Source organism: Triticum dicoccoides, chromosome 3B (assembly GCF_002162155.2).
Source record: "Triticum dicoccoides isolate Atlit2015 ecotype Zavitan chromosome 3B, WEW_v2.0, whole genome shotgun sequence".
Lineage (NCBI taxonomy): Eukaryota > Viridiplantae > Streptophyta > Magnoliopsida > Poales > Poaceae > Triticum > Triticum dicoccoides.
Window position 1 is genome coordinate 132,066,796 of NC_041385.1, and position 13,158 is coordinate 132,079,953.

A 13,158-nucleotide genomic window follows, 5' to 3' on the forward strand; every position below is an offset into this window, starting at 1 on the left:
ATACATTGCCGCTGGTTCATGTTGTGCTCAATTAATTTGGATGACCCAAACTCTTAAAGATTATGGGATATATGTGAAACATGTTCCATTGCTTTGTGACAATGAAAGTGCTATCAAAATTGGTCATAATCTCGTGCAACATTCTCAAACTAAGCATATTGAAGTCCGTCATCATTTCATTCGAGATCATGTTGCTAAGGGTGACATTGATCTTAAGCATGTCCGCGCCGAAAAGCAATTAGCAGATATCTTCACCAAACCTCTTGATGAGAAAGTGTTTTGCAGGTTAAGAGGAGAATTGAACATCATTGATGCTTCAAACTTGGAGTAGAAACTCCATTGGATACATGCAAGACATGAGCTTATGACTAATCCTTGATATTTCTCTTATGATGATAATCTTATGTCTTGGATATATTTGCATCTTGCATGTTATCTAACCCATGTAGGTACTTGGTTGAATCAAATTCCATGAGATTGTAACCTACTCATATCTTGAGCAATCTCTACATCACCAAGTCTCTACACTATGGTGGTTAAAGACAAGGAAGCACGGAACCATTCAAACATATCCTTTGACAAATTCTATGTTGAGCTTCATGATTGTCATTTCGGATACACAAGTGCTCTTCCTTGCAATAACTAACCCATGTAGGAAGATGAACTCAAATTCCAAGTGGTGCTCCAAACTCTTGATGAACTACATCAACCTTGAGCAACCCACACAAGTTCAACTACATGATCAACACCACCACCCAAGGTATGTTATTCCATCTTAGAGAAGCTTTACTCCAAGACATGAGTTAAAGCAACTCGACAAGATGTGAATACATCAAGATGCTTAATATAAAAATGGTAACCCCATTTTGAGCTTAAACGATGAGTATGACCTATGATCAAGTGATCTCTCTTGACTCCTAAGTGAATATACTCTAACATAGGTGACTTTCTCGCTGACCAATTCTAGATGAAGTTCTCTCGTGTTATTTTCTGTATTTTTGCATTTGTCTCATGCATGTTTGTTTCCCCTTTCAAAAAAAACTTCATCTAGATTTCTTTCTTTTCTGTTTGCTCTGCACTTCTAGCAAATTCATTGCATATCATTTAGTTAATTCCTTGCAAATCATTGTGAGATCTTACTAGTCTAGTGAGCTGAGGTGACAAGTGTTTTCTCTCCGATGAACTCGGTTTCACCGATTTGTTGTTTTCGGTCCAACCGAATCCTTTTGGTACAACCGAAGCATACCACTCGGTGCCACCAATTTCACAACAGGAAAAACATTTTGCCACTTATTCATCTTTATCTTTTGATCCAGCTCCACTCAATGAATCTTGTCCTCTACAAGAATCACATTTTTGTAAATGCTTTGTGCTGTGACTCAAGGACCAAACCCATTCACAAAAAATTCCAGAAGGCCCTTCTTGGAAATTGCTGTCAAAGGGGGAGAGAGAGATCACATCAAAGCTTATTCCAAAGGGAGAGAGAGATTATCACTTCCATAGGGGGAGAGAGAGATCTCCAGGGGGAGAGAATACTCAAGAAGAGAGCAGTTCTCCAGGATCCCAGATGCTTGGTGTTCAAGAGGAGAGATGCCACATGTCTTCTTGAGGGGAAAGACATGTTCATATGTGCTTGTTTGAATTAGCTCTGATTTTGCTTTTGCTCTGATTTTCTGTTCCCTATCTTCTCCCAGTATCCCATGCTAGATTTAGGGGGAGCAAGACATCTAAGGGAAAGAAATCATTTAAATTCATTTCATATCTTTACCTTTGGGGTCATGTCTAATCCAATGTGGTACTTAGTACTCACTCTCTACATGTCATCCCAGTCTTGGTATTCTTGTGGTTTCTTTTGTTTGCTCTGGCTAGTAGGTGTATCTGTGTTATCTAACCTTGTTTACACAGGTTCATTCCATCCTAAGCCAACTCAAGACCACAAGGTAAGTATATGCATCACAATCATGTGTATGAGGAATTCTTGCTGCTGTACATACTGTTTGCAAGAAGGACTCATGAGCATGAAGGTGTTTATTTTAATATTCTTTGCTCTGATGCATATGGCCAAGATACATGTAACACATTGCTTACTCTGTCATGTTCATGCATTCACATGCTTCTATATTCCATATTCACATGATTGCATACATGTAGGGGGAGCTTATGCTTGTTACATGTCTTTCCAAAGCTTTACTTGCTATTCTCTATATCTTTATCTAAAACTTTGATGTATGTTGCCATCAATTACCAAAAAGGGGGAGATTGAAAGCACAAGTGCTCCCTAGGTGGTTTTGGTAATTAATGTCAACATATCTCTTGTTGGACTAACACTTTTATCAAGTATATTTCAGACAAGTTCAACAATGGAGTGACATGGACTAAAGGATGTGGAACTCCTTCAAGATGCTAAGGACAAAGGATTGGCTCAAGCTTCAAGCTCAAGACTCTTCATTTTATATTTTAGTGATCCAAGATCACATTGAGTCTATAGGAAAAGCCAATACTATCAAGGAGGGATGAGGTGTTGCTTAATGAGTTTCTTGCTCCACAGTGCTTAGTGATATGCTCCAAAAACCCTCAACTACTTTCCCACATCCACACGTATGTCCTAAACCTAAAGTCTGACTCGGCCCCACCGATTCTTTCTATCCGGCGCCACCGAGTTTAGATGTCATAGCCATTGCCACAAACCCTAGGCAAATCTGTCTCATCGATAGGGATCTCGGTCTCACCGAGATGGGATTGTAATCTCTCTGTGTATGTCCATTTTCAAAATCGGTCTCACCAAGTTTGAGTAATCGGTACTACCGAGATTACAATGCAAACTCTCTGGTTAGCTTATTACCAAAATCGGTCCCACTGAGTTTTAGTAATCGGTCCCACCGAGTTTGCCTGACCAACTCTCTGGTTAGCTAATTACCAAAATCGGTCTCACCGAGTTTGTGTAATCGGTCTCACTGAGAGTATGTTATGCCCTAACCTTAACCATATCGGTCCCACCGAGTTGGATTTTGGTCCCACCGAAATTCCTAACAGTCACATTGTTTACTGAATCGGTCCGACTGAGTTTGTTGATTTGGTCCCACCGAGATTGGTAAATTGTGTGTAACGGTTAGATTTTGTGTGGAGGCTATATATACCCCTCCACCTCCTCTTCATTCATGGAGAGAGCCATCAGAACAAACCTACACTTCCAACTTACCATTTCTGAGAGAGAACTACCTACTCATGTGTTGAGGCCAAGATATTCCATTCCTACCATATGAATCTTGATCTCTAGCCTTCCCCAAGTTGCTTTCCACTCAAATCTTCTTTCCACCAGATCCAAATCCTATAAGAGAGAGTTGAGTGTTGGGGAGACTATCATTTGAAGCACAAGAGCAAGGAGTTCATCATTAACGCACCATTTGTTACTTCTTGGAGAGTGGTGTCTCCTAGATTGGCTAGGTGTCACTTGGGAGCCTCCGACAAGATTGTGGAGTTGAACCAAGGAGTTTGTAAGGGCAAGGAGATTGCCTACTTCGTGAAGATCTACCGCTAGTGAGGCAAGTCCTTTGTGGGCGACGGCCATGGTGGGATAGACAAGGTTGCTTCTTCGTGGACCCTTCTTGGGTGGAGCCCTCCATGGACTCGCGCAACCGTTACCCTTCATGGGTTGAAGTCTCCATCAACATGGATGTACGATAGCACCACCTATCGGAACCACGACAAAAACATTCGTGTCTCCAATTGCGTTTGAATCCTCCAAAACCCTTCCCTTTACATTCTTGCAAGTTGCATGCTTTACTTTCCGCTGCTCATATACTCTTTGCATGCTTGCTTGTTATGTATTGTGAATGTTAAACTTGTGCCTAAACTCCACTAAAACCTAAAGAAGTTAAAAACTGCAACTTTGGTATTTAGTGTCTAATCACCCCCCCCCCCCTCTAGACACCTCTTCTCGATCCCTTTCAGAAATACTTACGCTACTTTGCTGCATCACCCTTTCCTCTTCAAGGGAAAACCAACGCAGTGCTCAAGAGGTAGCGGGGACCTGATCTACCTGTCTAAGGAGGCGGCATCCCCTTATGACGCTGACCATTGTTCTACGTATTGGTGCTAGCTACAAAATCTGAGTTGCCATTAGCTTTGCGCTTACCGTTGCCCCCCTGACCCGTCGGGTTATGTTGCTACCCCTTGGCATTGCCACTCTTCTTTCCCTTTCCGACCTTTTCATCACCAGACTTGGGGTCCTTGGTACCATCAGAGTCGGCGTATTTAATTAGAGCCGCCATCAGCTGCCCCATATCATTGCAATCGCGCTTGAGCCGCCCCAGCTTCTTCTTAAGAGGCAAAAAATGGCAATTTTTCTCCAACATTAAGACTGCAGAGCCGGCATTGATGTTATCAGATAAGTGTAATATAGCCTTGACCCGACGCACCCAATGGATCGTTGACTCACCCTCCTCTTGGGCGCAAGCAGATAAGTCCACAATCGACATGGGTTGTTTGCATGTATCTTTAAATTTCTGGATAAACCGAGCCTTTAGCTCAGCCCATGACCCAATGGAATTAGCTAGCAGCCCCTTTAACCAAGTATGGGCCGTCGCATCTAGCATCATGGTGAAGTATTTAGCACACGCAGCATCACTGACCTCCGACAGATCCATAGCCATCTCATAACTCTCAATCCAGGCCTCACGGGGTAAGTCGCCTGTGTAGTTAGGCACCTTGCGAGGTCCTTTGAAATCATTGGGCAAATGATCATTACGCAGAGCTGGCACCAAACAGGGTACACCTGTAGTTCTAGAGGTCACGCCTGCCTCCAGTGAAGCTGTTGGATAAACCGGAAGGGGCTGGTGAGCCGCCCGCTGAGCCGCTTGCTCAGCCTCCTGGCGCACTCTGTCCTGACCGACCAAGTCATGAGCTCCATCACACACCGGATCATGCCCACGTAGCTGGTTACGGCACTGTTCATTGCTTGAAATGGTCGGCGACTCCATATGTCTACTATAACTCCGGCTTGGGTGAGGGGTTGAATGAATCCTATCCTGACTGTAAGAGTATGCATCCTGCTGCACCAATGCGGTTTGAAGAAGCTCCCTAGCCCTTCGTGTTTCAACCGCCGTTGGAGAGTCGCCATCTACTAGGAGCACCGCCAGACGTGTTGCCGCAGCGATCATGTTATCCAAAGGGTTGGAATAATGAGCCGGTGGTGTTCGCACATGCTGAGGCGGAACATTATTCAAACAAGGTGGCTCCGTCACGCGTGGCTGAACCGGCGTTTCGCCCCCAGGTGTTGTAACCCGATTTGTCTGTGGCGGGTTACTGGTCCCTGCTCCAGGTGTACAAAAGAGGTTTCTCGCCTCATAAACCGGAGGTAGACGAGACTTCTGCCTCCTCCTCATGATTTCATTTGAAGCATTTTGATCCATCATAAGCCGGAAAGCCTCTGACTGAATCTGTTGGGCCTGAGCATCCAGGGCAGCCCGCTCTGCGGCTATCCTAACATCCTCTGCCGCCAGGTCTTCCTTGGCTAGTGCTACCTCATCACGTAACTTTGCAATCTCCGCATTATGTTGAACTTGATTCGCCAGGTTGACCTCTGCTGTCAAGAGATCTGTCAGTTTATCCATTAAACCCGTCAAAACCTGAGCCGGCGGGCGCACATGGCCTCCTGCCCCAGCTACCGTCGCCGCTGTTGACCTGGAGATCATTGCCGCTGTAGTTAAAGAGTTTTGACCAGGCTGTGTATCAGCCATGAAGATCCCGACCCTGTTCGGCGGCTCATAGGGGGTCCCGAATACTGTCGCCATCGGAACAACCCCCAAGCCTGCCATCTTGCAGTTGATACAATGAAGTAGTCTCGCCTATGGATGACTCACCATCAGAATAGATGGCCGTCTCACCGCCAGACATAGATCCTTCATCAAATTCCGCTCCATGGATGAATCCCACAAAGGCACGTTTCACGGCGGGCTGAGCTCGGGTGGGTCTTGCACGCTGAGTCGTCTCGATGATGTCGGTGCAGATGTCCGGCTTAGGGCCTGGCTCACCGATCTTGTCAATGAAGATGTGGATTCCGCTGAAGGGGAGCAGGTACCATACTAAATTGAGCTGACCTCGGGGCCCCAGCCTGCATCGTCGATGTAGAGCTTGCCGCGATGACTCTTAATCATCCAGCTCATAGTGTATCCCTTGATCCCTTCGAAGCTTCCCTTTAAGAACTCAAAACCACCGTGTGCTGGCCCCACGGTGGGCGCCAACTGTCGTGGAATAGTCACGGCAGATGTCCTAGTGAAAGAGCATAGTCGTGGAGCCATCACAACTAGGTTAGCTTAAAGGGGTTAAACGGGACAAAGGACACATGAGTTTATACTGGTTCGACCCCTTGCACTGAAGGTAAAGGCCTAATCTAGTTGAGGTGGTATTACTTATGTCTCGATTACCAGGGAGCGAATCCGCTTGACCTAGCTTTCGATCTGTTGTTTCTTGCCATGAACCGCTGCCAGGTCGTCCCTTTATATACACAGGTTGACGCCCATCGGCTCACGGAGTCCCGGTCGGCTCATAGACAATGTGTCTGGCTTGGTGACTATCTATACATGCCTTACAATACAAGTCTTACACATATGGCGGTTTACTTCTACGGGCCTTAAGTCGCCTTTGGGCCTTAGGCCCTTGCCTGTGAACCGCCATCTTCAATATATATCCTCGTGGGCTTCATATCATGAATCGCCATAGGTATAACCCGGCCCCACCTGGGCAGGTCATACCTAATAGTTATATCCCCAACACTTAGCCTCTTGATCATGCTTACATGCCTTATTGCAGGTCACTTGGGGGCTTCCTGCTCAGTGAGCATAGCTATGCTTACCCTCTTGACCAGGCTTACATGCCTTATTATTAGTCACTTGGGGGCTTCCTGCTCAATGAGCATAGCTATGCTTACCCTCTTGATCGGCTTACAAGCCAGGTGTAAACACCAAATTCCAAGTTATCCTGCCTGTATGTCATTGTTACTCCGCCCAGGTAATCCTAGAATGACCCGTCGTACTCTTAACAGTCAATCTTTTAAATAAGACACTAAACTTGTTAAGGTTAAAATGGCAGTTTGTCATGTGAGGGCCGGCTTACAGGTGTGCAAGGATTAACTCATTGGCTGTGTGGCCCATGAAAGCACTTGAGTTTTAGGCTTGGTGGCCTATGAAAGCCTTGTTTTTTCTGGATTTCTGTTTTTCTGAAAATTTTGGATTCATATCCTTCTTCCATGTTAACATATGGTTTTCACAATTCAGGCCATGTAGCCTTAATTCCATGACTCATACTTGAGAATATTGGGTTAATAACCCGCCCTGATAGCGAACTTTAAGTCGCATGGATATTTTGCCTTGAGCAATCAAAATCATGATATTTCATGCCTACGGGTCAATACCCACTCCGGATTATAATTATCAAGGTATCACCATGGTATCAATCTACAGGTCTTCCAATAATTGTGTAAATATTTGGGGTTTGATAACCCGCCTTGGCTTTTGATGTTAAGTCGCCAGTATACTTTGGATTGTGCAATTGGAATCATGTGCTTATAAATATTTGGGTTGTCACCCTCACTGGATATGGCGATGTAAGCCGACAATATGAGCCAATTTTACAGGTATGTTTTTATTGGTTATAAGAATATGCAAGGTTTGATAACCCGCCCTGGCTTTTGACTTTAAGTCGCCAGTATATTTTAGCCTCGATGGCCTTAATTATACCCTTTCCATAATTGCATAGGACTATATTATGTTTGGGTTGTTACACGCCCTAGTTTTTGATGTTAAGTCGCTAGGGCATATGTTGTTTAAACTTTGTGCAGGACATGCAGATCTATGACTTACATAAATGATTATGATCAAGCCCATCATCAAAGATTAAAATTGGTGTTTCAAAAGGGTTATTAGTTCTTGATTTTTACAATGGCTATAAGCCGTCGGGTTGCAAAATCTCGTATTACAATGAATGTGCATTAAGTCGCCATCATCCAAGAGCCGTCGGGTATTTAACTCTGGATTTACTTGTCAACAGATAAAGTATTCAAATCCTTAATAGCCAAACTTGGCTGGATTTTCATTATGGTATTGAATGATTGAGGTTTTCATACAGGATTATATTATTCAAATATTTAATAGCCAACATGGCTGAATTTTTATTATGGTTATCAATAACCAATATTATGATTGAGGTTTTCAAAGCCTCTTTAGATCAATGGCTATTATTTATTTATCCAAGAATACCGGCTCACAACAGAGAGCATGGTTAAATATTGAATATGCAAAGGCTTACAACAACATCATCCGGACAATGGATATGGTTTTATCTTACAATGGAAGGAATAGTACCGAGTCGTTGTAGGCACACGACCCAGCACCCAGGGCCTACACTATTCAAATCATGATTATATCAAATATGGAAGTCCCATGTCGCTACAAGCATGCACCATGACACTCAGGGGCTAATGCAAAGTCATTTTAACTCGCCTCATTGAAGACCCGACCCATCACATAGTGATGAGCCGGCCTTTGGGGGCTACTAATTGCTCCTGTCTAAGATAACCCAAAACTTGGGAGCTACATCATTTGGTGTCATTTTTTGAAGTACATGTAAAGTCCTAGCTCAGTATTATCTTACTAAGCGGCTGAAAGTGCAACTATCCTTGGGTGGTTTTGGTAATTCCTAACAACATATAGCTCATTGAGCTAATGCTATTTCAAGATAAATATTTCAGGAAAGCTCAATGTTTGGCATGGCATGGATGAGAAACGTGGACCCCTCAAATTGCCAAGGACAAAAGGATTGGCTCAAGCTCAAAGCACAAGACTCTACATTTTTCATTTTAGTGATCCAAGATCACATTGAGTCCTTAGGAAAAGCCAATACTATCAAGAGGGGGTAAGGTGTTGCTTAATGAGTTTCTTGCTCAAAGTGCTTAGTGATATGCTCCAAAAACCCTCAACTACTTTCTCACATCCACATATGTCCCAAACCAAAAGTCAAACTCGGCCCCACTGAAACTTTCTATCCGGCGCCACCGAGTTCAATTGACATAGCCACTGCCAGAAGCCCTAGTCTTTTCGGTCTCACCGATAGGGATCTCGGTCTCACCGAGATGGGATTGTAATTTGTCTGTTTCCCTTCGTAACGTTTCGGTCAAACCGAGATGAGCGATCGGTCCCACCGAGATTGCAATGCAAACTCTCGGTTTCCCTTTCGTAACATTTCGGTCCAACCGAGATGAGCGAATCGGTCCGACCGAGTTTGCCTGACCAAATCTCTGTTTGTCTATTACCAAAATCGGTCTCACCGAGTTTGTGTAATCGGTCTCACCGAGATTATGTTATGCCCTAACCCTTACAATATCGGTCCCACCGAGTTGACATGTCGGTCGCACCGAAATGCCTAACGGTCACATTATGAACTAAATCGGTCTGACTGAGTTTCACGATCCGGTCCAACCGAGTTTGGTAAATTGGGTGTAACGGTTAGATTTTGTGTGGAGGCTATATATACCCCTCCACCCACTCTTCATTCGTGGAGAGAGCCATCAGAACATGCCTACACTTCCAACATACATTTTCTGAGAGAGAACCACCTACACTTGTGTTGAGGTCAACATATTCCATTCCTACCACATAAATCTTGATCTCTAGCCTTCCCCAAGTTGCTTTCCACTCAAAACTTCTTTCCACCAAATCCAAATCCTGTGAGAGAGAGTCGAGTGTTGGGGAGACTATCATTTGAAGCACAAAAGCAAGGAGTTCATCATCAACACACCATCTATTACCTTTTGGAGAGTGGTGTCTCCTAGATTGGTTAGGTGTCACTTGGGAGCCTCCGTCAATATTGTGGAGTTGAACCAAGGAGTTTGTAAGGGCAAGGACATCTCCTACTTCGTGAAGATCTACCCGAGTGAGGCAAGTCCTTCGTGGGCGACGGCCATGGTGGGATAGACAAGGTTGCTTCTTCGTGGACCCTTCGTGGGTGGAGCCCACCATGGACTCGCGCAACCGTTACCCTTCGTGGGTTGAAGTCTCCATTAACATGGATGTGTGATAGCATCACCTATCGGAACCACGGACAAAAAATCTTCGTGTCAACATTGCATTTACTTCCTCAAACTCCTCCGTTTACCTTCATATGCAATTGTTTTACGTTCCGCTGCTATACTCTTAGAATTACATGTGTAGGTTGATTGCTTGACTTGTGCTAAGTTGCTAAAATCTGCCAAGAACTAAAATTGGGAAAAGGCTAGATTTTTATTTGGTTAAGTAGTCTAATCACCCCCCTCTAGACATACTTTCGATCCTACAAGTGGTATCAGAGCTTTGGTCTCCATTTGCTTTGATTTCCATAGGTTTTGGTGGTCATAGCCTTGGTTTCACAACCTAAGAGAGTATGGAGTCTAGCACGGGAAATTACCACCGTAGAGGTCCTTACTTTGATGGTACAAATTTTGCTAGTTGGAAGCATAAGATGAAAATGCATATTCTTGGACATAACCCCGCCATTTGGGCTATTGTATGTATAGGCTTGCAAGGTGAATTCTTTGATGGGAGAGAACCGAACTGTGAAGCTACCGTGGAAGATTTGAAGATGCTGCAATACAATGCTCAAGCTTGTGATATTCTCTTCAATGGATTGTGCCCCGAAGAATTCAACAAAATCAGCCATCTTGAGAATGCAAAGGAAATTTGGGATACTTTGATTGACATGCATGAAGGTACCGACTCCTTCAAGGAATCCAAATTGGATGTGCTTCAAAGTTAACTTGACAAGTTCAAAATGAAGGATGGTGAAGGCGTCGCTGAAATGTACTCTAGGCTTGCTCTCATCACAAATGAGATTGCCAGCTTAGGAAGTGAAGAGATGACCGCTAAATTCATCATCAAGAAGATCCTAAGAGCCTTGGATGGAAAATATGATACCGTCTTCACATTGATCCAAATGATGCCCAATTACAAAGATCTCAAGCCAACGGAAGTCACTGGAAGAATTGTTGCTCATGAGATGTCACTCAAGGATAAGGAAGAGCTCCACAACAAGTCAAGTGGTGCTTACAAAGCCTCATGTGAAGCTCCCACATCATCAAGTGAGAAACAAAACCTCAATGAAGAATTGAGCCTAATGGTGAAGAACTTCAACAAGTTCTACAAGAGTAGAAGCAAGGAAAGAAGTTCAAAGTCAAGGTCCTACAATGACAAAAGATCTTCTAGTCGTGAGCGAAATTGCTATAATTGTGGAAGACCCGGACACTATTCCAATGAGTGTACGACTCCCTACAAAAGAAGAGAAGATTCTCCAAAAAGAAGGAGTAGAAGAGAAGAATCACCATCAACAGAAAAGAAGGAGTAGAGATGATCGTTATGAACGAAGACCCTCCGAGAGAAGCAAGGATTCAGAAAGGAAGGACAAATCATCAAAGAGCTACACAAAACGAAGACATCAAGCTCATGTTGGTGAATGGGTATCCGTCTCCGACTCCGACAATCACTCCGAGAGAAGCTATCACTCCCACTACGAATATACTCAAGATGAAGGTGTTGCCGGTCTAGCACTTGTGTCAACCAACTCCTACGACATATTTGACTCACCAAATGTAGGAATTGGAAGATGCTTCATGGCTAAAGTCCCAAAGGTATCACACCCCGAATATGTTGATTTCAATAGTAATGAAGATGACTTGTTAGGTGATGATGATTTACTTGTTGACAACTCTAGTGATGAATACTATGATGAAACGTCAATTAATCATGCTAATCAAGATAAAACGAATGACAATGATAAGGAGAAGATTGAGCGCCTAACTAAAGAACTAAACACTCTTAAGTTAGCTCATGAAACTATCTTGTAAGATCATCAAGAACTTTTAAAGATTCATGAGAAGTTATGCTTTGAAAAGCTCAACCTTGAGCAAGAGCATGAGTTTTTAAAGGCAATCAATGATGATCTTCGCAAGAAAAGTTCTTCTTACATTGCCAAGTGTTTACTCTTATCTACTTACATGCCACAAGTTAAATCTAACAACAAGAACAAGAAAGATTCTTCATCTAGTAGTAACAACAATCATGCTAAATCCAATGTTGTTGCTTCTAGTAGTTCTCTTGATTCCACTAATGATTCTCTTAGCCAAGTTACACTTGAGCAAGAAAATAGCTTATTGAAGGGAATTATAGAGAAAGGTGTTTACAAGAGCCTTGCCGGAAGTAAGCAATTCAAGGAGATTGTACGCAAGCAAGGAAGGCACCGGAAGAATCAAGGTGTTGGTTTTGAACGAAAGTTCAATGCTAATGGAGTTGAGTGGGAAGAAGATCAATACCCCAAGATGAAGTTTGTTCCTCAGCAAGAGAAGTACGATCCTACTTCTTTCAAAGGAACACAAGCTCAAGATGATCTTCCACCACAAGACCACAAGCAAAAAGGCAAGGACAAGCTTCAAGAGGAGATTGATGCATTTGAAGAAGCTCCTAAGGCTTTGGTCAAGTGGGTTCCCAAGACTACATCAAGTTCTACTTCATCAAGTACTACTACAACTCCAAGGATTCCCATCAAGATGATGTGGATCCCAAATAAGAAGAACTAAAGAGTTCTTGAGGGTGACTCCGCCAATATACTTCACTCATATCATTTCGACAAGGACAAGTGCAATAAACTTCCATATCTTGCACTAGTTCAAGGAGTCACAAACCCTCTTGTTGGTAAGACAAGGGACAAGGTAACCTAATGCTTTCATGGACATCATCTTGTGTGTGCATCACTCTATGTCTATGGATATCCTTGTTTGTTCCTTGTGGGACTAACCTGTGTAGGTATTGAAAGTGCAACTCACTCCAATGGATTCCTCGAAATGATCTACATCAACATTGAGCATCCACATCTTCAACACCTACATGAAGTCATTATCGACAAAACCCAAGGTTAGTTCATCCCTCTTAGGGGGGATATCACATCTAGGGGGAGCTTTACTCTAAGAATTGAGCTAAAGCAACTCTAATGATGTGAGCACAACAATGCTTTATGTAAAAGTGGTAACCCCACTTGTGCTTAAACGATGAGTATGACCTATGATAAAATGTTCTCATTTGACTCCTAAGTCAATATACTCATATATAGATGACCTATTCATCACTAATTGCTTGATAG